We start from the raw sequence: 4,942 nt of genomic DNA on the forward strand, positions 1-4,942 counted from the left end.
TCCAGAGCCCCTGCCCAAGCCCAGATCCCCCCCGCCCCTTCCAGTGGGACCCTCAGAGCCCTCACTGAGGCAATAACCACCCACTCTGCTCCCACGGCCCCTTCTTCCTCCTCTTCGGCCTGCTGCGAACCTCACGTCTGAGCTGTTTCCTGAGTCACACAATGTCCTGGACACCCTAGTGATGGGGGGGGGCGGAGTGGAAGAACATTGAGGGGGATGAGGGAGGGGCCTTCTGTCCCTGACAACCCCTGGGGAGGTGGCGAGGAAGAAGGACAGTGTGGCTGGAGTGCAAGTGATAGAAGGGGGAACGGGGCCCCTGGGAGCAGTCCCAGTCCTGTTGTTGTGGTCTCTCCTTTCTAGAGGTGGGAACCTCAAGGTGGCTGCCCTATGCCCTGGGGGCGGGGTGGGGTCAGGACCTAGAAACAGAGGTGTGGGGTGATGAGAGATCTCCTATTCCTCTTGCATGGAGAGGATGCTTGTTTGGCGAGGTCAGTACAGATGCTTCTCAGAGAATCTGCACGCTTCCACCCACTCATCTTGGCAGAAGGAACACAGGGGACTTCTGGGTCTACCCTTGGCCCTTGCTGGGCTGTTAGTTTTCTCCTTCTGGGAAATGGGGAAGATGCTGGGCTGGTTTGGGGGGAAATCTAGGCCTTCTTTTGGAGGGGAACGTGTAAGATCGTCATCAGTGATAAACGAGCATTGTCTCCACTAAATTTTGCAGTCTGGATTATCCATAGCAAACACTGCATTTGTGTGGGTTCCTCTCCTCCCATGTCCCCCTCCCTCCACCGCAGAGGTCCCTGGGATGCAAGGAATGCCAGTCATTGAATTAAAAATTGGAGTAAATAAAATCACAAAAGAGAATGCAGGGCCCTGACTCATTCAACCTTCTTGAGTCAACCCAGGACAGCTTTGGGGTCAGCCACATACCCAGTTCCTCTAGCAGCTCAGAGAACTGAGAGTCCAGGGTGGTTAGAGGTGTCATCAGCAGCTGTGCACAGCCCCAGCATTGAGGCACTCACGGCCCAGCCTGGTGCACCCTGAGTACCTTTCCACGCCAATAAGTATACTTTGCCAGCACAATTTTTTTAAATTACTAACTTTTTATTTTGAAATAATTTAAAACTCACAGAAAAGAGGCAAGAATACTAAAAATTATTCCAGGATATTCTTCACTCAGATTCACCAATTGATATCATTTGACCACATTTGCTTTATCATTATTTTTCTAAATACACATTAGTATTTTTTTCTGAACCATTTGAGAGTAAGTTGCACACAATATATCCCTTTCCTCATAAATACATCGGTGTGAATTTCTTAAGAACAGGAACCTTCTTTTTTTTTTTTAGAGATGTTATTTTTATTTTTTCTAAAGGTTTATTAATTAATTAATTAATTAATTTTTTTGCCTGCGTTGGGTCTTCGTTGCTGCACACGAGCTTCCTCTAGTTGCGGCAAGCGGGTCTTTCTCTTCCTTGCAGTGCGCGGGCTTCTCATTGTGGTGACTTCTCTTGTTGCAGAGCATGAGCTCTAGAGCGCAGGCTCAGTAGTTGTGGCGCACGGGCTTAGTTGCTCCGCGGCAAGTGGGATCTTCCTGGACCAGGGCTCAAACTCGTGTCCCCTGCGTTGGCAGGTGAATTCTTAACCTCTGCAGCACCAGGGAAGCCCCAAGAACCTTCTTTTACATAACCACAGTACAGCTATCAAAATCAGGAAACTTAGAGTGATACAATACTATTAGCTAATCTACAGTCCATGCTCAAAATTTGCCAATTGCCTCATAATGTCCTTTATAAAGCTTTTTTTCTTGGTCCTGAATCTAATCTAGGATTATGCATTGCATTTATTTGTCATGTCTTTTCAGTCTCCTTTATTTTAACAAGATAAAAGGATACAGTTCCTTAGATTTTGTCTTTCATTATACTGATAGTTTTGAAGGATACAGTTCAGTTACTTTGCAGACTGTTCCTAAATTTAGGTATGTCTGCTATTTCTTCAGTTTATGCATTTCTGACCAGGAATACCACAGAAGTGATGTTGTGTCCTCTGTACAACACACCAGGAGACACGTGAGCCAATATCATTCTTTTTTTTTAAAAAATTAATTAATTATTTTATTTTTGGCTGCATTGGGTCTTTGTTGCTACGTATGGGCTAAGCGGGGGTTACTCTTTGTTGTGGTGCGTGGGCTTCTCATTGTGGTGGCTTCTCTTGTTGCGGAGCATGGGCTCTAGGTGTGCGGGCTTCAGTAGTTGTGGCTCGTGGGCTCTAGAGCACAGGCTCAGTAATTGTGACCCACGGGCTTAGTTGCTCTACGGCATGTGAGATCTTCCCGGAGCAGGGCTCGAACCAGTGTCCCCTGCATTGGCAGGCAAACTCTTAACCACTGCACCACCAGGGAAGTCGGAGCTAGCTTCATTCTTAATGGTTGCCTAGTATTCCACTGTTTGGTGAACTCTAGTTCACTGAAACCAGTTTCCTATCGTAGGGCGGCACTTAGGTGGCTCTCAATCTTTAAAAATATGAGAAACTATGCTGCAATAAATATTCTTGAACTTACATACTTGAGTGGTTGTCTAGTTATTTCCTTAGGCTAAATTCCTAGAAGAGAATACTGAGCCAAAGGGTCAAAGGATAGACTTAAAAATTTTTTGGCTTTGAGAAGAATTAGGACATATATCTACTTGTAAGTCTCCTCCATTTTTCAATATGACATATTTTAAACATTCACTGTAGTTAAATACACAGTGTCTAGCACTAGTTACATCTTTCTAAAACTACAGTCATTTGTGACCACCCACACCATACCTGCACACCACAAGTACTATAATTTGTTTTATATATTTAAACAGTCTACTCCCTGTTTTTTTTTTTTTTTTTTTTGGCTTTGCTGCGCAGCTTCTGGGATCTTAATTCCCTGACCAGGGATCGAACCCGGGCCCTCGGCAGTGAAAGCGCCGAGTCCTAACAACTGGACCACCAGGGAATTCCACCCATTTTTAAACTTAGATTTTAAAGGGAATCTTTTTCTGTCTGATTGTAAATAGAGAGTAGGCATCAAAAAACTTCAGTGAAAGCAAAACAATGTTAGTAAATTCCAGACTGATTCTCTTCCCTGCAGAAGGAGGCTCCAAGTGAGGATAGACTTTAAAGCTTTTGGTACCTAAGTGTCATTCTCCAGAAAGCAGTGCAGGACTTTATATTCTTGGTCGTAGTGTCTGCACATGCCCTTACTCTCACCAACCCTGAGAATCAGGGTTGCCATCTTCCTGACCTCACACTTTTTGTGGAAAAGTAGGCTGGGGCACTAGGCTGGGACTTGAGAGAAAGAAGAGGAAATGGTAACGGAGACAGAGAAGGAGTGGTTAGGTAGCAGGGGAATCCAGAGAGTGGTGGGCAGAAACTGAGTTTAAGGACAATGTCAGGAAGGTGCAGAACCCACTTTGTGCCTTATCTCTGCCGAAGATCTTGGGTCAGACAATGACTTCTTACACATAACACCAAATGCACAAGCAACAAAATAAATTGGACTTCATCAAAGTTAAAAACATTTGCTCTCCAAATGGCACCTCAAGAAGGTGAAAAGACAAGCAACAAAATGAGAGCAAATATTTGAAAATCATATATCAGATAAAGGACTAGTATCCAGAATATATAAAGGAGTCATAACTTGGGACTTCCCTGGTGGCACAGTGGTTAGGAGTCTGCCTGCCAATGCAGGGGACACAGGTTCGAGCCCTGGTCCGGGAAGATCCCACATACCGCGGAGCAACTAAGCCTGTGCACCACAACTGCTGAGCCTATGCTCTCCAGCCCGTGAACCACAACTACTGAGACTGTGTGCCACAACTACTGAAGCCCACGCACCTAGAGTCCATGCTCTGCAACAAGAGAAACCACAGCAATGAGAGGCCCGTGCACCTCAGCGAAGAGTAGGTCCCACTCTCCGCAACTATAGAAAGCCCGCATGCAGCAACGAAAACCCAATGCAGCCAAAAATAAATAAATAAAAATTAAATTAAAAAAAGAACTCTTATAACTCAATAGTGACAATTTAAAAATGGGTTACAGTCCCATAAATCTCTGAACCTCTGCTCATTTTTTAGTCTATTTTCTCTCAGTTGCCAAGATTGAGTAATTTCTGTTCATCTACCTCATACCTCACTGAATCTTTCCTCTGTCTTCTCCACTTTCCTGTTAAGTCAATCCATTGAGTTTTAAATTTTGATTATTGTATTTTTAAGTTCTAAAGTTTCTGTTTGGTTCTTCTTTATAACTTCTATTTCTTTGCCAAGACTATTAATTTTTTCATCTGTTTCAAGAAAATTTTTCCTAGGGACTTCCCTGGTGGTCCAGTGGCTAAGACTCCACGCTCCCAATACAGGGGGCCGGTTTCGATCCCTGGTCAGGGAACTAGATCCTACATGCTGCAACTAAGAGTTTGCATGCCTCAACTAAAGATCCTGCATGCTGCAACTAAAAAGATTCCACATGCCACAACTAAAGATCCCGCATGCCACAACGAAGATGCTGCATGCCGCAACTAAGACCCAATGTAGCCAAGTAAATATATAAATAAGTAAATAAATATTTTTAAAAAAGAGAGAGGTTGTCCTTGCTTGTTGCAGCATTCTTAATACTTACTTTAAAATACTTGTCTGTTGTAAATATGTGTCATATATTCCAACATTTAGGTCATCTTGAGTGTTGGTGTCTGCTGAGTGTCTTTTCTTATTCAGTTTGAGATTTTCCTGGTTCTTGGTATAAGTGCTTTTCTATTGTATCCTAGACATTTTGGGTATTACGTGAGGAGACTCTGGATTTTATCTAAATCTATTTTAACAGATATCCTCTGATGCTGTGCCAGTGGGGGAAAGAGGGTGCCGCCTCATTGTTGTCAGGTGGAGGTAGAAGCCCAGTTTCCTCACTTGGCTTC

This window comes from Mesoplodon densirostris, chromosome 10, assembly GCF_025265405.1.
Source record: "Mesoplodon densirostris isolate mMesDen1 chromosome 10, mMesDen1 primary haplotype, whole genome shotgun sequence".
Lineage (NCBI taxonomy): Eukaryota > Metazoa > Chordata > Mammalia > Artiodactyla > Ziphiidae > Mesoplodon > Mesoplodon densirostris.